Source organism: Schistocerca cancellata, chromosome 7 (genome assembly GCF_023864275.1).
Source record: "Schistocerca cancellata isolate TAMUIC-IGC-003103 chromosome 7, iqSchCanc2.1, whole genome shotgun sequence".
Lineage (NCBI taxonomy): Eukaryota > Metazoa > Arthropoda > Insecta > Orthoptera > Acrididae > Schistocerca > Schistocerca cancellata.
This window is the reverse complement of record NC_064632.1, coordinates 508,636,811-508,663,569: the sequence shown is the minus strand read 5'-3', so window position 1 is coordinate 508,663,569 and position 26,759 is coordinate 508,636,811. Positions and strand designations below refer to the sequence as shown.

Genomic DNA, 26,759 nt, shown 5'->3' with positions numbered 1-26,759 from the left:
GCGTTGTTGGAGTGACCTTGAAGCAGTCAGTCATACCTTAAATTTCAGGATATCCGGCGCTGGTCATGGTGCGAAACACAAACCGGGCCTGATATCACCGTTGGCGTGGGTCTCAGTGTGCAGCAGGGCGAGCAGCGAGCAGTATTGGTGCAGGTTAAATGGGACGGTAACGGTAAGCTCACGCTGCAGCGTAGCTGCTGGCACTTCGCAGATGGGACATCGCTACTCGCTGGGAGCTTCTGTAGATTTTCGCTGTGCAGTCTCGCTCCTCGGGAGGTGGGGGAGGGGGGGGGATGGAACCTTGCAGTTACGTCTTCCCACACGATAGTTGCCCGACCACAGTGTCATCCTCAGCCATTCATACTCAGGTGTGGTATGGAGACGCATGGAGTCAGCACCCTTGCACTCTTCACCATTGTTGACATGTGGACCTCTCAGTCAGACAGCTGCTAATCGAGGCTGAGTGCAACGTGGCCAGTCCTCTCACTATGGCAGTATTGGGAATGTGGCCAGATTCGCCGCGTGACTGTCATTTTTACTGTATCTTACACGATGCTAATATAGTCAAATGTACTAAAAATTACCTTATCCATTTTATAGTTTTTAAGAAATACTTTTTTAAATTTATTAACAAAAATGTTAAGTTTTTACTGCAGAAAATATTTTTTTGTGTACTTCCTAATGGGGGAATATTAATGAATGTAGTACCAGAGGTGGCTTTTTATGTTATGCAGAGTCTCTGAAAATTTCATTCATTTATCTGTGGTATAATGGGGCATATGTACTTAAAATCATAGTTTGCAGGAAAATGACTTTAAAGAAAAAACTTTTGAAATTTGTTACTTTCAGTTAATTAAAACTGTCCTGCTGCATATGATGGCCCTTCTTTGGCCTCTAGCAGGTCTTCCAGGATGTTTGTCTTGCTTTCTTAGCCATGTTAGATGCAGACCTATCTGCCTCGGCTATCCTCATTTTATCGCAATGTTGCAGCCCAGTGACCATACTTTCACCAGGATTAATTCCCAGCTTCTTCAGTACCCAACATTTTCCAGTATTACCACAACTGAATGTAATAACAGCATCATGAACTCCTAGTTTCATTGTATGCATGCCTACAAATACAGTTTTAGGAAGGCGGTTCCAAATTATGCTGTTGAAACATTCATTTGGGTTCTGTGTCTGCCCATGCAGACATTTCCTTAGAAGGTCACGATGAGCCAAGTCTCTGAAAATAGGTTTAATTGCTGCAATAACAGCAGCAGGAAGAGAATGCTGGTGAGAATAAGATTCTCCAGTTGCCTGAGCCCTATTGTATTTTTACCACGAATTTTCTCCTGATGTACGCAGTCCATGACATGGCTTATCGTCAATAGAGGAATTATGGAGGAATATGGCCCAAACATCTCTCTTCATTGCCTCCACATTTTCTTTATTTCTCCTAAATGCCAGCCCATAGTATACCTGCAAGTTTTCAATTTCAGTTTTAGTTAACCGACCCTGTCTGGTCAACAATTTTCCATCTTCAAATTTTTTTCCTCTCATGTCAACAGTTAGTTTCCTCAGCCTTGTTCCCAAACGTTTTTGAACATGGTTTACACATTCTATTTTGCTAATAATGGCATCTCCATATGGCTTAGAGTTGACAGTGGGTGGGCTGACAGTGGGTGACAGAAAAGTGGGCGTGGCACATAAACTGACGTAGTAGGAAAATGCTCTTTAAGTGCTCGAAAAAAATTTTTTTCAGGAAAATCCTTTTCAGAGTACTTAAATAATACCTTTATCTATCGAAACATGATGAAAACCGATAATCGATTATTTTCGACCTGAACCACGGTGTGGTTCCCTAAACACAGTCAGCAGAGTGAAACACTGTACTGCAGGAGTAACCTTGCCACCAATCATATCTCAAGTTTCAAGACATACAGCGACGTTCGCACCGCGAAACACAAACCAGCTTAATATCGTAACCTTGTGAGGATATAACGAGCAGCGCGGCGAGCAGTGATGGTGTAGGTGAAATGAGGTGCTAAGACTGTGTGCTCCTATCCCATCATCTCTCTGACGTGCCGGCGAGCGGCGAGGTGGCAGTACAAATGAACCCGTCTTTTAGGCTCGGTTATGTAAGAGAGGAACGTAGCAGTCACTTGTTTCCGAGCAACACAGCTCTGAACATGTTCCCGCCCTTTCACACGTCACATGTTGGTTAAATCGGACTCCCAATTATTCGAACATTTTCGGAGGTTTCTTGAACTTGGAACTGTAGAGAATCGACTGTCGACAGGTGGGAGGGTCTGTAAAGGCCTCGCAGCATGAGGGCAGGAGGTTGAGGTAGCGGCGTGCAGCCAGAGTGTACTCGGAACTGTCGAGAATCGACTTTCGACAGGTGGGAGGGTATGTAAAGGCCTCGCAGCATGAGGACAAGAGGTTGAGGTAGCGGCGTGCAGCCAGAGTGTACTCGGAACTGTCGAGAATCGACTTTCGACAGGTGGGAGGGTATGTAAAGGCCTCGCAGCATGAGGACAAGAGGTTGAGGTAGCGGCGTGCAGCCAGAGTGTACTCGGAACTGTCGAGAATCGACTGTCGACAGGTGGGAGGGTATGTAAAGGCCTCGCAGCATGAGGGCAGGAGGCTGAGGTAGTGGCGTGCAGCCAGAGTGTACTTGGAACTGTCGAGTATCGACTGTCGACAGGTGGGAGGGTCTGTAAAGGCCTCGCAGCATGAGGGCAGGAGGTTGAGTTTGCGGCGTGCAGCCAGAGTGTATTTGGAACTGTCGAGAATCGACTGTCGACAGGTGGGAGCGTCTGTAAAGGCCTCACAGCATGAGAGCATGAGGTTGAGGTAGCGGCGTGCAGCCAGAGTGTACTGGGAACTGTCGAGAATCGACTGTCGACAGGTGGGAGGGTCTGTAAAGGCCTCGCAGCATGAGGGCAGGAGGTTGAGGTAGCGGCGTGCAGCCAGAGTGTACTCGGAACTGTCGAGAATCGACTGTCGACAGGTGGGAGGGGATGTAAAGGCCTCGCAGCATGAGAGCAGGAGGTTGAGGTAGCGGCGTGCAGCCAGAGTGTACTTGGAACTGTCGAGAATCGACTGTCGACAGGTGGGAGGATCTGTAAAGGCCTCGCAGCATGAGGGCAGGAGGTTAAGTTTGCGGCGTGCAGCCAGAGTGTATTTGGAACTGTCGAGAATCGACTGTAGACAGGTGGGAGCGTCTGTAAAGGCCTCACAGCATGAGAGCATGAGGTTGAGGTAGCGGCGTGCAGCCAGAGTGTACTGGGAACTGTCGAGAATCGACTGTCGACAGGTGGGAGGGTCTGTAAAGGCCTCGCAGCATGAGGGCAGGAGGTTGAGGTAGCGGCGTGCAGCCAGAGTGTACTCGGAACTGTCGAGAATCGACTGTCGACAGGTGGGAGGGGATGTAAAGGCCTCGCAGCATGAGAGCAGGAGGTTGAGGTAGCGGCGTGCAGCCAGAGTGTACTTGGAACTGTCGAGAATCGACTGTCGACAGGTGGGAGGATCTGTAAAGGCCTCGCAGCATGAGGGCAGGAGGTTAAGTTTGCGGCGTGCAGCCAGAGTGTATTTGGAACTGTCGAGAATCGACTGTCGACAGGTGGGAGCGTCTGTAAAGGCCTCACAGCATGAGAGCATGAGGTTGAGGTTGCGGCGTGCAGCCAGAGTGTACCTGTAGTGGGTGACGGCGGTGAGTACGCCGGGCCTGCAGACGAGGGGTGCGCCGGAGCCAGCGCTGCACGCGGCGCTCTCGCTGGACTCTTTGGGGCTGTCGGTGCAGAGCGCTACCTGCCGTTCCTCGGGGGTCCCTGTCCGACACTGCGTCAGGTTGGTCACCTTCTGCAGAGACGTCTGCAGGCTCACCGACCCCTTCCGCCCGCGCACGCCGAATCCGGTCATCTCGCAGTCCAGAGTTGTGTTGTCCACCACCCTGCGGCAAGGCAGACGCACATTTAATCACTCCGCGACGGCTTGTATTCGTCTTGTCCACTCTGAGGTTAAATAAGCGGGTGATCTAAATTACGGGGGTGAATCAAATGAAAACCTTAAATCTGGAATAACAAATCGAAATTTCGCGCCGTTATCCTGTAAGTTGGTAAGCGTGCTACAAACAGCGTGCAGAATGGCCTGTAGGTGCCTGCATAGTGCAGATGCACACATACCCTCGTAGTATCAGATAAAGATGGCCGCCCCACTTGCGACTAGCACCAGGGAAGAACAGCGTTCTGTTACTCGGTTTTTGCGTAGTGAAGGTGTGAAACCTATTGAAATTCATCGACGAATGAAGGTTCTGTACGGAGGTGCATGTTTGTCACAGCAGCAAGTCTACGAGTGGAGTAGGAAGTTCACAAATGGTGTGACTTTAGCGGAACGTGCTCCTCGTCCAGGTCAGGCACAACGAGTTGTGACTCCACAGAAAATTGCAGCAGCAAAAGTGTTTGGAGATGAAGTTGACGATACCTCCAAAACCACCCATCGCCAGTCACTGCTTTTTGTGTCTTGGTTTCACCGTTGTGTATTACAGCGGGCCTGTGGTAGAATGTGTTGTGATTCTCTAGATGATAGTGGGCGCCGTCACATCGTCACATGATCACCAGGACATCTGTCTCTTTCGCATCAATTTATTTTTCGCCGGCCGCGGTGGCCGAGTGGTTCTAGGCGCTCAGTCTGGAACCGCGCGACTGCTACGGTCGCAGGTTCGAATCCTGCCTCGGGCATGGGTGTGTGTGATGTCCGTAGGTTAGTTAGGTTTAAGTAGTTCTAAGTTCTAGGGGACTGATGACCACAGCAGTTAAGTCCCATAGTGCTCAGAGCCATTTGAACCATTTATTTTTCAAGGGAAAAATTCGAGAATGTTCCACAAAGTTATAATACTTATGGTGCTGCACAATTCCTAATTACAGACTTTTGGCGGGAGTAGACGGGACTTAGTAGTAAAAGTTTTGACGGTGAACAAACTCACTCCGCATCAGTGGAATGTTTGTCTGTGTACTTTATTGACGATAATACAGCACGCCGATCTTAACGGGAAGTGGAGCCTTTTAAAACAGAATGATAAGTTTGTTGAAATCCTTGGAATTACTGGTATGAATATTAATTTGCTTTTTCTTCTCCGATTAATATTTCCGCGTCTGGGGTGTTGTTTAGATGCTTTTGTGGCAGAAGGTACGGGGAACATTGAGCGAATTTAGTAATTGTGTTGAGAAGTTTGCGCTATCGTTGTATCAATGCATTGAAATATTTTTTTTATTCCCCCTCGTATTATATTCTGCATTCGCCGATTCAGTATTCAATTTGCTCCACTCAAATCTTATTAATATCTGACTGGATATTTTTATAATTTTTGCAAATAATTACGTAGGCCTAACTCCGAAAATTCTGTGGTTATTGTTGACAGTGTCTGACAGATCATTAATACACGACATGAATAACAAGGTTGTACTTCCCTGCGGTAATTCAGAAGTTGCTTCTAGAAAAAAAAAATTCAAATGGCTCTGAGCACTTGGGGACTTAACATCTGAGGTCATCAGTCCCATAGAACTTAGAACTACTTAAACCTAAGAACATCACACACATCCATGCCCGAGGCAGAATTCGAACATGCGACCGTAGCGGTCGCGCGGTTCCAGACTGAAGCGCCTAGAACCGCTCGGCCACTAAGACCGGCGAAGTTGCTTCTGCATCTGTCGTTGACTTCGCATCCAAGACAACTTAGTGTACCCTGCCAACCCCGTCCCAAATTCCTGTCAGTATTCCACAAGACAATATATTTGCAAATGAAAGCTGGTGTGGTACGGAGTGAAATTCTTTGACCTAAATCTTTCGCGGCGTATTTTCCACTAAAGAAGAGAGAAATATACTCGCCTCCCCTTTATTATAAAGTTAGTTTCATAACATGTATAAGTTTCTCATTTTAATTGTCCGTGTGTATTGTACAGATGTATACGGTATGGAGTAAAACAACCTGATAATAAGGTAAGAGAAGGCTAGGGGACATTGAATCCAATAAAAGTTTCCATGTTACCATAGGTCGGAAATGCAGGATTGTATCCAGAAAGCGAATGTGTTTTGGTGTGTGTATGACTGTGGCTATTTCCGACTTCGGTACTGCTGTGTTATGCTGTTGCTGTTGTGCTCCATAGTACTCAACGGAATAAACGTTCATGCATTCTCTCTCTACCATAGCAAAAAGTAAAAAACGTGCCCTTTACATTTCATGCTTAATAACATGGCACCTTGTTATCTTCCTGCAGAGATATTTCCGGAGTACAGTTTGTACTCTTAATAAATTAATGTCAGGAAGGTACTTTTAGTGTATCTGATTTAATAGTCAAGCTGTACCCAGAAAACATCACAGAAATAATCACGCATGACGTAACGTGGCATGCATAAATATTTAAAGTTTGCCTTGGCTGTTCACCTGAAACTAATACCTCCAACTAATTTAGTCAGTAACTGCGCTCCTTACGTAGTATAACAAATTTAGCTGGCGCACTATTAGTTTAAATTCACACATTTCCGTGCGCTCATCGTTCACTGTCCGTCGTTTTATGGTTGTAGCTCGATAATGGTGCTCTTCCAACCGCTGGGTGTTTGAAAAATTTTGCCTGATTAGACGTTTCCCACACTGCAACCTTGCTGACAGTACTATCAGGTTCTTGTTCTCTTACGACATGTACTTAAGGAAGTGTATCTGTGTTTGTGTCACTGCAACAGTGAAAACCCTTTTGAGTTTCTAACTGTGCTTTCCTTTGTTTCAGGTAAGAACTGACGAAAGAGTGCTGCCAACGCCAACTTGCCCATACGTGAGTTAATGGATCTGTGAGTGTTGCAGATCCAACATGAATCTAAAATTTTGAGATAACACGAACTGTTATCATTTTGACACTTCAAGAATTCTGAATTTTCATCAGGTTGCCCTCCATGGGGTGGGTGCACGCAACGACTGTGGTTATATTGGGTTAGATAGAGCAGCGATCAGTCGTAGGATTAAGTTGCTTTAATATGACATTTATAGTCACAACGCAGATCAGATTTCGACCTGTGTCAGGTCATTATCAATGTAGTCGGAATTGTAGCATTCCGCACTGCATTGATAATGACCTGACACAGGTCGAAATCTGATCTGCGTTATGGCTACAAATGTCATATTAAAGCAACTTAATTCTACGACTGATTGCTCCTCTATCTAACCCAATTCTGAATTTCTTAAGCTGCTTTCTGATAACTTCTTTGGTCTGTCGTCCTCAGTGTAGTATTACGTTAATAATTATCCCCACGGATCTCTCTAATTACATCTCAATGAAACGAATTTTTAATGCTGTAGGCGTTTTCCTTGTACTATTTGAAAGACAACTTCAGTGGCAAATTTCGTAGATACTGTTCTATATGTGTTCTTGTTCCGGTTTTGTAGATGCTTCTTTCCATACGAAATTTCATTTGAACAGCAGTAGAAAAAAAATGGTTCAAATGGCTCTGAGCCTATGGGACTTAACATATATGGTCATCAGTCCCCTAGAACTAAGAACTACTTAAACCTAACTAACCTAAGGACATCACACAACACCCAGTCATCACGAGGCAGAGAAAATCCCTGACACCGCCGGGAATCGAACCAGGGAACCCGGGCGTGGGAAGCGAGAACGCTATCGCACGACCACGAGCTGCGGACACAGCAGTAGAATTTTTTTTTCCCTCAACGCACTAGTGTAAACAGTATTCACAAATACGCTGCATTTTTAGTCGAATGCATAGAGATTTCATTTGTCTGTCATGATCATTGTATTTCTAAACTGAAGAAGGGGGAGGAAGAAAGGGAAGGAAAGGGACTATTGATATCAGCTGTATCAGGATTTTATGCGGCAACGGCAATGACGGTTGAAAATGTGTGCCGGACCGGAATTCGAACCTGGGATCTCCTATTTAGTAGGCAGACGCGTTAAACACTGCGCCACCCAGACACAGGGTCTATCGACCCCGCGCAGACTAACTCTCCACGCCTCACGGCCGACCCACTATGCCACTGAGTGCCACCTATCCACAGTCCCTGTGCATGCCCTTCATGCTAGGTACTCGGAGATTATCGCACGAGGTCGGACGTACTAGTAAGTCTGCACTGAAGAAGATGGATCCATTGCCCATATAGGCGAATCAGTGACATGAAACCGTGGTGTTTGTTCTTTCGGACATGTCCGAAAGCACCGACACCACGCATTCATATCACTGCATCGTTCGTGGGTTTCATGCAATAGTATCCTGGAGGTACTGAATAGTTTTATGAGCAAAAACCACATTACTGTGGCGTTTCCCTCTTTCGCCTCGTCATCTGATGATTCTTTTTTCGGTTCTTCCAGCTGTTATTGATTAGTAAGTCTGCTTAGTAGCCGCTAGGTAATTCTTAGGAGATTGAGAACTGTCGCGCATCGGATCAAAGAAAATGCATCTCATGTTTCGAGCGCCAACCAGTCGATGGGTACACTCGTCCTTTGAAACGCATTCGTTGTTTCTATCGAACTGGGAACTTCAGAGAGTTTCGCAGCAGCTGTAATTCTAAGTGACGTTTTAGCATGTCTTCCCACTTACAGGGCCGGCCTGTGTGGCCGAGCGGTTCTAGGCGCTACAGTCTGGAGCCGCGCGACTGCTACGGTCGCAGGTTCGAATCCTGCCTCGGGCATGGATGTGTGTGATGCCCTTAGATTAGTTAGGTTTAAGTAGTTCTAAGTTCTAGGGGACTGATGACCTCAGAAGTCCCATAGTGCTCCGAGCCATTTGAACCATTCGGATATAACGATCAAAAACAGTTACCCTTAAATAATTCCGGACTGGAGCGAGACTAATGGCTCAGATATGGACCACTGGTGTATCGGATGTTGCTCCAAGGTAAGTTAACCATCTGAAAAGTATTGCTTCGTTGGGATTTTTCATGTAAAAAACACGTTTTCTGGGAGGCTTCTGAATCACGCAACTTATGTACTTTAAACTTGTACGAATCAAATGGCTCTGAGCACTATGGGACTCAACATCTTAGGTCATAAGTCCCCTAGAACTTAGAACTACTTAAACCTAACTAACCTAAGGACATCACACACACCCATGCCCGAGGCAGGATTCGAACCTGCGACCGTAGCAGTCCCGCGGTTCCGGACTGCAGCGCCAGAACCGCACGGCCACCGCGGCCGGCTTGTATGAATCAACTCAGACTTTGCATGAGATTATAGTCTAAAGTGAACTGAATGTGCGGAAACGGTTTAAAGTGGATTAGATAAATAAAAAATGCGTTCTTACGATAAAATTGAAATTTCGCTTTCAAAAATCTAGTTTCATTCAGATTTTGCACGTTTTTTTGTGAGTTTATTTACGCGTGGCACTTCTATGTTTCAACTTGTACGAATCCCTTAAAATTTTGTCAGAGGGTAGATAAATAAATCTAATTAATGGTCGTCCTGTATTTTTGTGAAAACTTCGTCCGTTGCCACGATATAAGCAGGATGGTTTGAAAGACAATAAAGAAACATATACCGGATTAGTCGTCGTCCGAGTCAGCAGAAATCGGCATCAGTGTAATGTCAGAACGGTGACAGAGTAAAGGTTAGGGACCAGAATGTAAAATGCTCCATCATAGCACAAAAGAAGGTAAATATGTTGCGGGTAGAGTTGTGGATGGAAAAGGAGGGAACAAGGTTTTGGACTTACGTGCCAGCTTTGAAGACATTTAAATCCAAACATCTTGACACATTCGCGCTTATTTACGAGTAAACCCTACTTCGCTGGTGCAGTGAGCGGTCACGCGGTTCCAGACTGTAGCGCCTTTAAAACTTTCCTCATGTCAGCACATTGTAGGTGTCGCCACCGGCGCCAACCTTGCGTTGAATGCTCTGATAAGCTAATATTTGCATAGCACGTCATCTTCGTGGTGTAGCAATTTTAATGGCCAGTAGTGTATCTGTGCTGGTGATGGATATTCCTGCTGTTAGGTAGGTGGTTGTAATGTTCAGGCTGATCAGTGCACATTAAAGGACGTTGGTGTTAATACTTACGGTAAAAATGTGCGATTATATCAAGATGTTTTGATTTAAATGGCTTTGGAGCTGCTCGGTATGTTGGGAACCCTAGTTCCCTTCTCTTACATCCCTAACTCTGCCCAGTACATACTCACCTGTTTCTGCCGTGGAAGGAGCATTTTGCATTCTGGTAGCCAACATGAGTGACAGACGCGATATGAGTGGGGGACCGGAGGAAACCACACTCACACGATCATGTCGGTGAGCTGCAGGTGGTGGCAGCGCTCACTGAAGACGAGGGCCTCCTTGACACCGACGAGCATGACGTCGTGGGCGACGCCGCCCCAGTACTGGGGGTGCACCAGCAGGTGGAAGAGTGGGCGGCGCTGCACCCCCGCACGCAGCAGCTCGTCGCCCAGCCTGTAGCGCACATCGCCCGCCAGCAGGTGCGAACGGCTCTCCCAGTCGTCTGCAGGACCGCAACGTCTCCCATTACGGTCGCAACAATAAACAGGGGGCAGATGTGAAACCCTCTGCGTTGTCAGCCTTTCACTCGATACACTGAAAATAGTGCTCAGAGTACATTCTATATCTACATCTACATCTATAGAGAATAAGGCTGTGGCGTAGGGCACTTCGCGTCCACTGTCACATTGTAAGGTGCCTCTTACGTGAGGAAGACATTTTTATCAGTTTTAATAAATTATTGTCTCTTATTGATGTATTCACGATAGTTAGGAAGTCCTGTAGTCCGTAGCCGGCCATGAGTCGGAGAGCATTTCCCACGCTGGCTGGCTAGGAGACGAAGCGACCATACGTCGCGCGTAGTGGGGTGGGGCCCGGCGCTGGACCGTAGCAACAAGCGTCAGCCTGGGATGGGAAATATACATCACGGGAAGTACCGCCATCTTGGCGCCAAAGTCACCGATTTTGTTTATTTATATTTAATAATTAAAGTCGTTTATGACAACATGAATACTAGGAGGAGCCTCTGAATGTTTAAAACTGTTTATCATAATTTTGCCTCGTTAAAATTCACGCCCGTTCATTAACAAATGCGTATCTTAGTAAGTACGAACTTGATCGGAAATCCACGAACTTTGACGAAACTAGTAACAGATACGGACTGCCCTCCGAAGTCGGCAGTCGACGTTAAGAGCTCTTCCTGTCTTGTTCGATGGTAGCCATGCTCTCGGTTACGAGTAGTTTGTGACATGAGTCTTTCATTATTGATCTAATAGGAATAAAAGTGACATTACGGCATTGTGAATGTTAATTTCGAGTAAATAGATACCCCAAAGTTGATCGACAGCAATTTCTAAATAGATACCCCAAAGTTGATCGACAGCAATTTCAGATGATTAGCTGCCACCGACACAGACATCCAATGCGCCAATGAAGAATCTGCGCGGGACGACATTCACGAGAGCTGCACCGCGCACTGGTAGGAGGAAATCCGACGACACGACCCACCAAGGCGTATCGAGGAACTTACACTCGCAAATTCCGGGTGGAAATGCTGACCAGTTCTACTGTACGTCACACACACCACCCTCTATGTACTCGCGGCTAAGCTGAGTTATAACAGTACCAGTTTAGAAGCGAGGGGATCTTGCAACATCTCTCGTTTCCCTCTTTGAGTCGCGAGTGGTGCACGAGAGAAAGACTGCTGGACAAAACGGCGCCTGAGCTCGAATCTCTGAAATTATAATGGCAGTGATCTTGATTGTTTCCGGGTGGTAATCAGCGTCTTAGCAGAATCTGCGTTACTAACCAACTGAAAGGGTCAGACACTTCAGTTGCAGGTTGCTTCCAGGGGCAATAAAAATTTGATTTTCTGTATTTCATGTGTCCATTGACCGAATTTATGTTTCATATGTCCATTGACCGAATTCAAAAATTTGAAATGCTATCTTACCTATTCATAATGAGCTATTACACAGCGTGAACTTCAATAAAACTGACACATTGCAAATACGGATTCTGACTGGAAATGGAGGAAAAAAGGTCCTGCGAACATGTGTCTGGAAACTCATCGTTTGCCACAGCAGACGGAGCTGAAAAATGACAGTTCCTTTTACGCCGGCTGTGTAATTGACACAGAGTACTAAAAATGGTTCAAATGGCTCTGAGCACTATTGGACTCAACATCTTAGGTCAGAAGTCCCCTAGAACTTAGAACTACTTAAACCTAACTAACCTAAGGACATCACACACACTCATGCCCGAGGCAGGATTCGAACCTGCGACCGTAGCAGTCCCGCGGTTCCGGACTGCAGCGCCAGAACCGCTAGACCACCGCGGCCGGCGACGCAGAGTACTGTAAGCAGCAGAATGGTGCGGTATTCATGTCGGGAACAAGTCGAAATGCTAAACGGCTAAACGGATGGAAACGGTCGATAGGCAGCACAGCTATACCAAAAGAGTACCTCCATGACACCAACAACAGCACACAACATTTCAAGCCCTTTTTGTGCGTTTGCGTGATCTTGTGTCCTTTCCGGCAGACGAACGGGCAGGTAGGCGACTGACTGTTCGTAAACCAGATGTTAAGGACCATGTTCTGCAGGACATTGAGACGAACCAGAGGACAAGCTCCAGATCTGGTGTACGCACAGTCTACAACATCCCTGCACGTTCGTCTGTCTGAAGGGACCGATGGTCACACAAACACCTAGAAGGGGCTTGAAACGTTGTGCGATTGGTGTCTGCGAGGGTACTTGTTTTGGTATAGCCGGGCTGCATATCGACCGTTTCCATGTGTTTTCGTCAGCGACGGCTACTGTGCCAAAGGATACATTTCTGGACACATGTTCATAGGATCATTTTTCCCCCATTTGCAGTCAGGAATCCGTCCCTGCCACTTTGCCGGTTTTATTAATCATCACCTTTTATTAAAGGTTAGCACAATAAGTCGAGTATTGAAGTTAGAAACTCTGTATATCTTGAGGTGGCGTACCTCACAGCGCGCAAATTACCCAGACCATATTCGTGCTGCATTTGGGAATGAAAGCATTTTGCGACTGCCAGAAAACTATACACATAATTTTAAACCTATTTAAAACATACAAAATAATGAAAGGAGAAAAGTTTATTGTTTACAACAGGTTCGCTGTTCATGTAGTAAAACCTGAACATGGGGCGTTACGTTTGAATTTATTGATTCCGTACTACTAACACTATTCACAGTACGTGTTGCAGACAGAATGTACGGCAAAGTTGTGCACTACTGGCCATTGAAATTGCTACACCACAAAGATGACGTGCTACAGACGCGAAATTTAACCGACAGGAAGAAGATTCTGTGATATGCAAATGATTAGCTTTTCAGAGCATTCACACAAGGTGGGCGCCGGTGGCGACACCTACAACGTGCTGACATGAGGAAAGTTTCCAACCGATTTCTCATACACAAACGGCAGTTGTCCGGCGTTGCCTGGTTTAACGTGGTCGTGATGCTTCGTGTAAGGAGGACAAATGCGTACCATCACGTTTCCCACTTTGATAAAGGTCGGATTGTAGCTTATCGCGATTGCGGTTTATCGTATCGCGACATTGCTGCTCGCGTTGGTCGAGATCCAATGACTGTTAGCAGAATATGGAATCGGTGGGTTCAAGAGGGTAATACGGAACGCCGTACTGGATCCCAACGGCCTCGTGTCACCAGCAGTCGAGATGACAGGCATCTTATCCGCATGGCTGTAACGGATCGTGCAGCCACGCCTCTATCCCTGAGTCAACAGATGGGGACGTTTGCAAGACAACAACCATCGGCACGAGCAGTTCGACGACTTTTGCAGCAGCATGCACTATCAGCTCGGAGACCATGGCTGCGGTTACCCTCGACGCTGCATCACAGACAGGAGCGCCTGCGATGGTGTACTCAACGACGAACCTGGGTGCGCGAATGGCAAAACGTCATTTTTTCGGATAAATCCAGGTTCTGTTTACAGCATCATGATGGTCGCATCCGTGTTTGGCGACATCGCGTTGAACGCACATTGGAAGCGTGTATTCGTCATCGCCATACTGGCGTACCACCCGGCGTGATGGTATGGGGTGCCATTGGTTACACGTCTCGGTCACCTCTTGTTCGCATTGACGGCATTTTGAACAGTGGACGTTACATTTCAGATGTGTTACGACCCATGTCTCTACCTTTCATTCGATCCCTGGAAACCCTTCATTTCAGCAGGATAATGCACGACCGCATGTTGCAGGTCTTGTACGGGCCTTTCTGAATACAGAAAATGTTCGACTGCTGCCCTGGCCAGCACATTCTTCAGATCTCTCACCATTTGAAAACGTCTGGTCAGTGGTGCCCGAGCAACTGTCTCGTCACAATACGCCAGTCACTAATCTTCATGAACTGTGGTATCGTGTTGAAGCTGCATGGGCAGCTGTACCTGTACACGCCATCCAAGCTCTGTGTGACTCAATGCCGAGGAGTATCGAGGCCGTTATTACTGCCAGAGGTGGTTGTTCTGGGTACTAATTTCTCAGGATCTATGCACCCAAATTGCGTGAAAATGTAATCCCATGTCAGTTCTAGTATAATATATTTGTCCAATGAATACCCGTTTATCATCTGCATTTCTTCTTGGTGTAGCAATTTTAATGGCCAGTAGTGTATCTTTGTACGACATTGAGCTCACGAGATATGACGTCATAAACATTAACATGTGAAATGTGTGTGTGTGAGTTCCTACGGGACCAAAGTGCTTAGATCATCGGTCCCTAGACTTACACACTACTTAAAATAACTTACGCTAAGAACAACACACACACACCCATGCCCGAGGGAGGACTGGACCCTCTCTTCGGGAGGTGCCGCGCAATCCTTGACATGGCGCCTCAAACCTAGCAGCCACTCCGCACGGCTAAGATGTGTGAGAAGCCTTCTTTATATGCAGCGCAAATTACCCGGAAGACACTGATCTAGTGTTTGAGAGACAAGTGAAAATACTTATCAGTGAATAATCCAACACTAACAAAACCGATATAAACTGGGTTTTGTGTCTTCAACCATAAATGTTTTGGATGCTTAACGCCAATAATTTAACACAGGAATTAGTTTGAGTAACCAGACTTTTGAAAACTGTTTTATAGCTACGAGTTCGATTCCCCACTTAAACGCCGGCCGCGGTGGTCTAGCGGTTCTATGCGCTCAGTCCGGAGCCGCGCGACTGCTACGGTCGCAGGTTCGAATCCTGCCTCGGGCATGGATGTGTGTGATGTCCTTAGGTTAGTTAGGTTTAAGTAGTTCTAAGTTCTAGGGGACTGATGACCATAGATGTTAAGTCCCTTAGTGCTCAGTGCCATTTGAACCCACGTAAACGGGGATGGGGGTCACTGTTATGAATTAAATTCTTAGTGAAAATAAAGTCTTTACAGTTTATCAAACAATCTCTGAAAAAAAGAGTTATTCTGTTTACCGTATTTGGTTTTAAAGACGCCAGAATAAAAGAGTTGTCATGTGCGCGAAGCAGACGACATAATTTTAAAAAATCTTTTGAAAGACTTAAGCACCAGAAGGAACGTGGATTCATACACATTACACTGTGAATAAATGTTGTCAAAGTACACGAAGCTTATTGTCAAACTAAACTGCATCTCACTGTTTAACTGTGCTACTCGGGTATTGGTGCACAACTTGTATCGTGCGACAGCTACCTTCTTTTGAGATTACTGCAGTGCACGTTCTTAACCTTAGAACAGTAAAACGGGCGTGTGTGTGTGTGTGCGGGGGGGGGGGGGGAGGGGGGGGGAGTTACATTGCTGCAGTGGTGCGTTACATACCAAATTAAGAACAAAATGCCCTGTTTTATGCCCTACTGCTGTCGTAAATTTTACAAGGGTTCAGTAATGTAGGCCAACGGCCGCGCCGCAGTGGTAACACCAATTCCGTCAGCTAACCTAAGTTAAGGGATATCGAGCTGGGCTATTACTGGGATGGGCGACCATCCGTTCTGCCGAGCGCTGTTGGCAAGCGGGGTGTACTGAGCCCTTGTGAGGCAAACAGGAACTACTTGATTGAGAAGTAGCGGCCGGGAGAGCGGTGTGTTGATCTCATGCCCCTTCATATCCGAATCCAGTGATGCCTATGCGCTGGCCTTCATGGCTTGTTCGGGCGAGTTTAGTTTGTTTTTTTCTTTTTAGTTTTAGTAATCTAGGGGTAATACAGCGCCTACTTGTTTCTTGGGCGTAAACACTCCAGCGATGCCGATCTATTGAGGTCGTCTTTGTCGACTGATACCTAACTTACTTAAGAGACGTTTTTAAATCGAGCGAGTTGGCGCAGTGGTCAGCACACGGACTCGACGGTTCAATCACGCGTCCGGCCATCCTGATTTAAGTTTTCCGTAATTTCCCCTAAATCGCTCCAGGCAAATGACGGGATGATTCCTTTGAAAGGGGCACGGCCGACTTCCTTCCCTAATCCGATGAGACCGATGACCCTCGCTGTCTGGTCTCCTCCCCGAAACAACCCATTTCTAATCCTAGGTATTGACTGCTCGTTTTTTTTTCTCGTTTTCTCACATAGTATCCTTTATTTTTTTAGTGAATACGAAGAAAGCCGGCCGCTGTGCCGAGCGGTTCTAGGCATTTCATTCTGGAACCGCGCGACCGCTACAGTTCAAAGTGGTTCCAATGGCTCTGAGCACTGTGGGACTTAACTTCTGAGATCATCGGTGCCCTAGAACTTAGAACTACTTAAACCTAACTAATCTAAGGACATCACATACATCCATGGCCGAGGCAGGATTCGAACCTGCGACCGTTGCGGTCGCGCGGTTCCAGACTGTAGCGACTAGAACCGCTCGGCGCTACAGTCTGGAACGGCGACCGCAACGGGGGTTCGAATCCTGCCTCGGGCATGCACGTGTGTCATGTCCTTAGGTAAGTTAGGTTTCAGTAGTTCGAAGTTCTAGGGGACTGATGACCTCAGATGTTAAGTCCCATAGTGCTCAGAGCCATATGAGCCACTTTTTGTGTTGGTTTATAATACCTTCTCGATCATCTGAGCCATACGAAGAAAGAAGAGGGAAACCCGACCAAAGCTGCTACAAAATTATTGTTCTCTCTCTCACTGTGTGTGTGTGTGTGTGTGTGTGTGTGTGTGTGTGAGCCACAACAAGTAATGAAATCGTAAGCTACAGAAAAAAGTGAACATATTTCGTATCTTATCTCACTTGACCACTGTCGTACTTAATAACTGTTTTTCTGGAAAAGTTATCCGCAGCGCATCGGAAATCCTTCATTTATCTAAAACTATTTAGCAGCTTACTGACATCTAAAAATAAAATGTTTTTTTTTTTCTAGTTCTAACGATATCACGTGATCCGTTACGATTTTTTCGAAAATGGAAGTGGCCTTTCACGGTAGTGACGTTCGAGTGGCCACTGACCAGTTTGCCGAAGCTCGGCGGAATCGGTAGGTCGCTGGGTCTGCTTCGCCTCTGACTCTGCAGGGCTTGGCCCGCTGTGCGTGTTGGCCGCCAGTGTGGACACCCCTGCGGCTGGCAGCTCGTTTTGCACTCTGCAGCACTCCCGAACACAATGGCTAGCGCGGCCCATGCCGGTCACGTAGTTTCGCCTCGCCGACTGTGCGTCCATCGCTCAGCTGTCGCTTCGTGATTCGGCTTTACTTTTTCCAGCCGGCGTACGAAATTGGACTGATGATGCGCCCATTCTTCTTCTTAGCGTGTCGATGACAATCATTTGAATAACATTTAGATAAAGTGAAACACCTGAGTGAGGTGCACTGCTGTTGCGCCTGCTGATGCCAGATCCTCTTGGGTCCTGGTGCGAGGAGTTTGGTGTGGACGGGGAAATGATGGAAGTGACTCATCGGACCCATCTTCGTTACATCAAAGTCCTCATTTTAACATGGCAGTTGTATTTCGGACATTTCCCGCGCAAAGACGGTTAAGTTATATCCATGTTGGCCAATTTAGGATGTTTCCCGGGGGGGTAGCTCCTCTTTTGGTGGTATCCAATCAAATGTAGCTCTGTCCTGCCAGTGTTGGTCTCTCTTCTCCCTTTGATTTCACTAAGGTAGCGGTACTCCAGATATTGCTTTTCCTGCTGCGGAAACGTTGAGCCACAGATTCATGACCATAAAGTGGATGTGTACCATCAGCGTTGACTACGCACCTTTCGGATTCGTGTTACTATCCACTAGCCGTCTGGTGGCGCTATTCCGGCTACATCTTCTCGAATGGAGTTATCACCTCGTGGCAAGTTTGGTGAAGACTAATTAATGTCAACTTGCTTCGAGTGGCAGGATTGGTACCGCACAGGAGAAACATATTCTCCTGCCAGGAAATACATCCCCCCCCCCCCGCCCCGTCCCCTCCCTGTTTATACCTTTGGGTTCTATTAAAGTACACTGAAGAGCCGAAGAAACTGGTACACCCACGTGTAGGGCCCCCGCGAGCACGTAGAAGTGCCGCAACACGACGTGGCATGAACTGCACTACTGTCTGAAGTAATGCTGGAGAGAATTGACACCATGAATCCTGCAGGGCTGTCCATAGATTCGTAAGAGGACGAGGGGATGGAGATCTCTTCTGAACAGCACGTTGCAAGGCATCCCAGTTATGCTCAACAACGTTCATGTCTGCCGGCCGAAGTGGCCGAGCGGCTCTAGGCGCTACAGTCTGGAACCGCGCGACCGCTACGGTCGCAGGTTCGAATCCTGCCTCGGGCATGGATGTGTGTGATGTCCTTAGGTTTAAGTAGTTCTGAGTTCTAGGGGACTGATGACCTCAGAAGTTAAGTCCCATAGTGCTCAGAGCCATTTGATCCATTTTGAACGTTCATGTCTGGCAAGTTTGGTGCCCAGCAGAAGTGTTTAAACTCAGAAGAGTGTTCCTGGAGCCACTCTGTAGCAATTCTGGACGTGTGGGGGTGTCGCATTGTCCTGCTGGAATTGCCGAAGTCCGTTAGAATGCACACTGGAGATGGATGGATGCAGGTGATCAGACAAGATGCTTACGTAGCTATCACCTGTCTGAGTGGTTTCTAGATGTACTAGGGATTCCACATAACTCCAACTGCACACTCCTCACACCATTACAGAGCCTCCACCAGCTTGAACAGTCCCCTGTTGCCAAGCAAGATCCACGGACTCATGAGGTTTCCTTCATACCCGTACACGTCCATCCGCTCGATACAATTTGAAACGAGACTCGTCCGACCAGGCAACATGTTTCCAGTCATAAACAGTCCAGTATCGGTGCTGACGAGCCAACGCGAGGCATAAAGCTTTGTGTCGTGCAGTCATCAAGGGTACACGAGTGGGTCTTCGGCTCCAAAAGCCCATATCGATTGTGTTGCGTTGAATGGTTGGCACGCTGACACTTGTTGATGGCCCAGCACTGAAATCTGCAGCAGTTTGCGGAATGGTTGCAATTCTGTCGCATTGAACGATTCTCTTCAGCCGTCTTTGGTCCCGTTCTTGCAGGATCTTTTTTCGGCCGCAGCGACGTCGGAGATTTGATGTTTTACCGGATTCCTGATATTCGCGCTACGCTTGTGAAATGGTCGTACGGCAAAATCGCCGTTTTATCCCTACCTCGCAGATGCTGTACCCCATCGCTCGTGCGCCGTCTGTAACACCATGTTCAAGTTCACTTAAATTTTGATAACCTGCCATTGCAGTTGAAGTAGCCGATCTAACAACTGCGTCAGACACTTGTTTTGCCGCGAGGGATTAGCCGAGCGGTCTAATGCGCTGCAGTCATGGATTGTGCGCCTGGTCCCGGCGGAGGTTCGAGTCCTCCCTCGGGCATGGGTGTGTGTGTTTGTCCTTAGGATAATCTAGGTTAATTAGTGTGTAAGCTTAGGGACTGATGACCTTAGCAGTTAAATCCCATAAGATTTCACACCGAGCGAGGTGGCGCAGTGGTTAGCACACTGGACTAGCATTCGGGAGGACGACGGTTCAATCCCGTCTCCGGCCATCCTGATTTAGGTTTTCCGTGATTTCCCTAAATCGCTTCAGGCAAATGCCGGGATGGATCCTTTGAAAGGGCACGGCCGATTTCCTTCCCCATCCTTCCCTAACCCGAGCTTGCGCTCCGTCTCTAATGACCTCGTTGTCGACGGGACGTTAAACACTAAATCTCCTCCTCCTCCTCCTCCCATAAGATTTCACACACATTTGAACATTTTTGAGACACTTGTTTTACATAGGCGTTGCCGAAGGCAGCGCCGTATTTTGCCTGTTTGCATATCTTTGTATTAGAATAGGTATACCTTAACCAGTTTCTTTGGCGCTTTAGTGTATTATGTCATGTTGCAAGTTTCATTCTGATGCCGTCGCACTTCTCTTTCAATGTCACATTTCTGTCGAGAATAACTCCGAGGTATTTGTGGGCAGAGCTATTACTGAGATGAGTTTTGAGCCATGAGACTTTTAACTTGTAGTTGACATGTTTATGGCGGAGGTGATGAGCAGTGACTACTGTTCTGTTAGGGTTTGGCGTCGGGCTGTTGGCTTCGTAGTGCTCTTCCAGGTCGTCAAGACCTAAAGAGAGTTGTCTTTCTGCGCCTTCAGATGTTTTATGCTGGTTGAGAGGGCCAGATCGTCTGAACAAACAAATGAGGTGCAATACTTTTCCTTGGGGGAACACCATTTTTGGTTTTTCACCACCGCCTTTTGGCACGCGCGTGTACATTTACCTGATTAAACTACATAGTACTTTTTATTAAAAATGAAATTCCTCCAGCTGAACTTAAGATTTTTTTATTTACTTCGCTACTAGTTTTGACGTTGCGTCAACGCCATCTTCAGGCCCTATATAACACCATACATAAAACAAACAATGGGAGACATCAATAATCTGTGAGCTAGTGTACAAAATAAATATGTTATAAACATATTATATATAGGATGAATTCATTAAAAGTAGTTACATCTCGTTCATTTTCACTAAGATGCAGTTTACCTTGACATTAACAATTTTTATGGTAGAAACAAGTACAAATGATGTTAAATATACACGGTTATTTCCGTTATAGATCAATTTCAGACGTTAGAATAAAATGGGGGTTTATACAAGTCTAGCTGACAAGCCATTACTCTCAGAGATAATAATATAGGAATAAAACAGTACTAAAATTGTGTTAAAACGAATAATAATACTCTAAAAACTCTTATTTGTGTGTACAGTTTAACTAACAGGAAGGAAAATATGCAATGCCAATCAGACATATGTAAGGTATGATTCCATTGTTTATTAATAGTGAATGGTGGGAACTTTTGCATAACACAGTATCGTCATCAGTATAAAGTAACAAAGTGAAGCAGGTTATTGGTTCAAATGGCTCTGAGCACTATGGGACTTAACAGCTGAGATCATCAGTCCCCTAGAACTTAGAACTACGTAGACCTAACTAACCTAAGGACATCACACACATCCATGACCGAGGCAGGATTCGAACCTGCGACCGTATCGGTCGCGCGGTTCCAGACTGAAGCGCCTAGAACCTCTCGGCAGGTTACTGGAACAACATCATTCATAACGATACGAAACACAAGTGAGGAGGAGCAGGAAGAATGGTGTGGAACCCAGTTAATATATTAAAAGGTAGTCAATGGTGTAAAATAAATGCATATGAGTCAATTCTTTAATCTACTCATTCCCACAAGAGAAATGTAAGCTAACATGCCACCAAAATGTACCATTTCAATGACGGTGCCTCATTTAAGGCCGTGACCCAGGTCAATCTAATTCTAACAGGCCCGCATAAGTAAAAGAACGATCAAGTACATAACAATGCTCCAAATAGAAGTAAACAGTGTGTTGGAAGTCAAAACAGTTCGTCACGTATGTAAAATATTTGTAGTTCCTCTAATAACTAATTATTAAAGAAGAGTACACAGTAAGATATACAGATATAACTCTCATATTGTTATGCGTAATCCAGTCAAGGGTTGACATAAGTTAACAACAATCATTGAAATGCCAAATCAACCACATACTTGGACGACTAAAGTCTAACATTTATACCATCACTACGCCATAAGTACTCACATATTTCACCTATCTTTATAAACCTGTTCTTGTATGAAATTACTAGTTTAAATATATTGACTATCCACTTTTTTATGAGAACGATCATGAGGGTGGGGGGAGGGGGCGGGGTGAAACTATACTGAATAAAAGGCTCATCAAATGATTAGAATAAAACTGGTTTATAGCACTGACTCGTATAAACGGAAGATGCTAATGTGTCGAAGTATAGATTCTGTCTAAGGAAGGCTTGTTCTTTCAGCCTTCCTTAGACAGAATCTATACTTTGACACATTTTCCTGTTAGAGTGAAGTGTATCGAACAGCTCGCTTACCCTGGTGTGACAAAAGTCATGGAATAGCAATACGCACATATAGAGATGGCAGTAGTATCGCGTACACAGGGTATAGAAGGGTAGTGCATTGGCAGACCCGTCTGTTGTACTCAAGTGGCCGGCCGGTGTGGCCGTGCGGTTCTAGGCGCTACAGTCTGGAACCGGGCGACCGCTGCGGTCTCAGGTTCGGATCCTGCCTCGGGCATGGATGTGTGTGCTGTCCTTAGGTTAGTTAGGTTTAATTAGTTCTAAGTTCTAGGCGACTGATGGCCTCAGAAGTTAAGTCGCATAGTCCTCAGAGCCATTTGAACCATTTTGTACTCAAGTGAGTCTTATGAAAAGGTTTCCGACGTGATTATGGACATACGACGGAAATTAAAAGACTTTCGACGCGAAGTGGTAGACACATGGGTCATTCCATTCCGGAAATCGTTAGCGAATTCAATATTCAGAGAACTACAGTGTGAAGAATGTGCCTAGAATACCAAATTAGAGGCATTACCTCTTACCACGAGCAACGCAGCGTCCGACGGCCTTCACTCAACACCAGAGAACATCGGCCTTTGCGTATGGACTTGTCAGTGCTAACAGACAAGCAACAGTGCGCGAAATAACCGCAGAACTCAATGTGGGGTGTACGACGACCGTATCTGTTAGAACAGTGCGGAGAAATTTGTGTTCAATGTGCCTTCGCTAATATCCCGACATCGACTGCAGCGCCTCTCCTGGGCTTGTGACGATATCGCTTGGACCCTACACCATTGGAAAACGTTGGCCCGGTGAGATGAGCCCCGATTTCAATTGGTAAGAGCTGATGGTAGGGTTCGAATGTAGCGCAGGAGCGGGGACGATATTAAGGCCCGTCGTCTTACATACGCCTGGGATGCAGCTATGAAACCTGAAGTACTCTTCAACTCCGGGGTTGTTTCTCGCAGCTGTTCCCATTCTTTAAATCCACATTTTACATTCCGGAATTTACTTCGAGTAGTACCGGCGTGTGGCTAGGTGGTACAGATATAGGCTACTCACTGTGGTGGCAGTGGGCCGCGGTGAGCACCCAGTGCTTGCCTAGGATGGTGCCCGTGCACAAGTTGCTGGCTATGACGAGCAGCGCCGCGAACGGATACTTGGTGGGCTTCACGTCGAGATTGCCCAGCATGTTGCGGGCAGCGTGCGGCGTCAGGCTCATCCTGCGTGCTCGTTGCTAAGCGACGGCACGCCACTGACTGTCACATATTCCCTCTTCCTGCACTCCTCCTGTGCTCGAAGGAACGGCGTCGTGCGTTAAGGTACACACAATCGTCTAAGCTGTGTCGTCCGAACAAGACACAGCCAGGATAAAAGCATCACAGGCGCAAAGATACGAGCTGCAGCCAATGCCACAGAGACTCTCCACTTGCGCGAGTTCCACCAGCGCCACAGGCGGCGCTGAGGATGAAGGTATCGACTTCGCCTCGGCGCATTACCGGCCGATTACAATCGGCCAATAACCGGACGACAACGGACAGAAACCTACTCGGAAGACAGAAGAGCAACGCTCGCCCGCTTGGTTATAGATCATCATCCAGGGCTGACTTACAAAGGGACCCTCCCTACTGTAAATCAAGGATTTTGATGCGCTTCTCATATGTTGTAGAGAGGCACTTACCCCGAGTACCTGGCTATCCGGTTTTTTAGCGACGGGCCTTGGTTTTTGAGAAAATCGATATCGAAGATCATTGCGTGATCTTGTATACCAGTAACATGCCATATGTTCCGAGCAAGTCAGGTTAGCGCAGCGGTTAAGGGTCCGGCTACCCCGTTGGAAGTACTGTGTTCGAATCCTGCTCGTGTTTTTTCTTCTTCTTCAAAATTACAAAGTTCGTCAGCTCTAAAGAATTTGCGACTGTAGACGAGGATTTAGCAGCTGTCGAACAATTCCGCATACAAACGAGGAATACTCTTGGAGACTTTCGACCTTGACTTCGTAATCAACACTGATCAGGCAACGTATAATAGGTCACTTTCGGAAAAAGGAACGAAAACCGTTCCCGTCCGAAAAAAGATTTAAACAAGACTACTCATTCTTATGCAACGGCCTTGCTGGAGTGGATACACCGGTTCCCGTCAGATCACCGAAGTTAAGCGCTGACGGGCGTGGCCGGCACTTGGATGGGTGACCATCCGGGCCGCCATGTGCTGTTGCCATTTTTCGGGGTGTACTCAGCCTCGTGATGCCAATTGAGGAGCTACTCGACCGAATAGTAGCGGCTCCGGTCAAAGAAAACCATCGTAACGATGGAGAGCGGTGTGCTGACCACACGCCCCTCCTATCCGCATCCTAGGTGAGAATGACACGGCGGTCGGATGGTCCCGATGGGCCACTTGTGGGCTGAAGAAGTGTGCTCACTCATTCTTATACGGCCCAGTACACCATAACAGCCTCAGGGAAGGTGATCCCATATGTTTTTTTTATGTATGCAAGAACCGTCTGGAAAATTTGGTCCTAACGTTCAAAAACGAGTAGATGAATTAACAGGGAAATACAGAAATGTAGTCGTGTCCTGCACGAAATCCCGGAAGTTAACGAAACTGGCGTACGAAGAATTTTTGCGTTCTGTAATTCCTCCGTACGTGGGACAGAAAAATGTTTTGTACATTATCGATTCGTGGGGAGGGCAAACCGATTCAACTTTATACGATCATCTATTCACGGATGAAAGAAAAGCGAGCACCTGCACCCTAAAAGTGGTCCCACCAAAGTGCACTCCTTATTACCAGCCCTGCGATGTTTATTTTTACCGACAGGAGATAATCTTCACGAAAATTATTCAGTGTGCTTCCGACTTGATGAAATACAATAGAGAGATCCCTTCTAGGGAAGATTCGATAGAATTACATTCGCTAATCCTGCATCAAGTCAGCGCGCCTAATTTTGAAAGCAAGATTAGATATTCATGGTTCGCATCGAAATTAGCGGATGAAGGAGGAGGAGGAGATTAGTGTTTAACGTCCCGTCGACAACGAGGTCATTAGAGACGGAGCGCAAGCTCGGGTGAGGAAAGGATGGGGAAGGAAATCGGCCGTGCCCTTTCACAGGAACCATCCCGGCATTTGCCTGAAGCGATTTAGGGAAATCACGGAAAACCTAAATCAGGATGGCCGGAGACGGGATTGAACCGTCGTCCTCCCGAATGCGAGTCCAGTGTGCTAACCACTGCGCCACCTCGCTCGGTTTAGCGGATGAAAGAGGAATCTTTTTGAGTGCAAAAGAACTGTGTTTCCCGGTATCGCTCATGAAGAAACCGTGCGCCTGCAAGACGGTTGCTTTCATAAAATGCGCGTGGTGCTGCCCCACAATATTGTTCTGGCACATCCACAAATGTGGACGGTGAAAAATAAGATTTTGTAATATTGTGTGACAGAAAAAATTAATAACTGAATACATCTTCATAATTCCGCATATCTTACACTGTTCGTCGATATTTTTTGAAATAAAATTGAAAAATTCGGACGAAAAACTACACCAACAGGATTCGAACACGGTACCTCCGGCACGGCAGCCGTTGAAGCTCTACAACTGCGCTACTCTGACTTGCTCGGATTACATGTAATGTTACGGAATACAAAGCATGCTATGAACTTCAAAATCGATTTTCTCAAAAACCAAGGCCCGTCGCTGAAAAACCGGATAGCCAGGCACTCAGGATAAATGCCTCTACAACATATTTGAAGTGCATCAAAATCTGTGATTTACAGTAGGAAGGGTCCCCTTGTTACACAGGGAACGTCGTATAGAGAACTCTTAGAAGTGAACAGGCATTGCTTGTATATTACATTTGCTATGTACTGTGAAGTTTACCTACGATTATTTGCATTCACCCATTGAGGATCTTTTTTGTGTTATATTACAAACAGTGTTGCAGACTTCATTATTCAACAAGCCACGAAGATGAGTAAACCTTTTAACTCATTTGCGTGATTTTGTTACTAATTTGCCAGAGTGTTGCAGAACATTCGTACTCATATCCTGTTACCACACCCTGTGGCATAAGTGTGTAATAGAGGCAGTGAGAAACTGTCTTAACGGTGTACTGCACCAGAAGCCGTTTCACGAACTCACAAACTCGGCCCACCGTAACAACAGTGGCAACTCGGCCTCCACAGCATTAGCGGCGAGGCCTTTACAAAACTGGCGACGAGGGTTTATAAAAGTCCGTAACTCCATCTCCCTCTCTCTCATTTTTGCGTCTCATCTCCTCGATTTACTCGTCACACTCATCATCGCGACTGTTGTAGGCATCATCGCTTTCAACGTCATCATCATCATCGTTCCAGACGTCATAGTCCATGTCACAATCATTGTTACAGTTCTCGTGGTCAAACTTGTCACCGTCATAGTCATCAGCCTCACAGT

At 46.5% G+C, this 26,759-nt stretch overlaps 1 protein-coding gene and 1 pseudogene across 1 annotated transcript in view; both read left to right on the top strand.

Annotated features, from left to right (window-relative positions):
- LOC126092872 (uncharacterized) overlaps positions 1-26,759 on the top strand; it is an 873,443-nt gene that overhangs the window by 755,627 nt on the left and 91,057 nt on the right. The window lies entirely within an intron of this gene.
- Positions 24,433-24,550, top strand: LOC126093501 (5S ribosomal RNA; annotated as a pseudogene).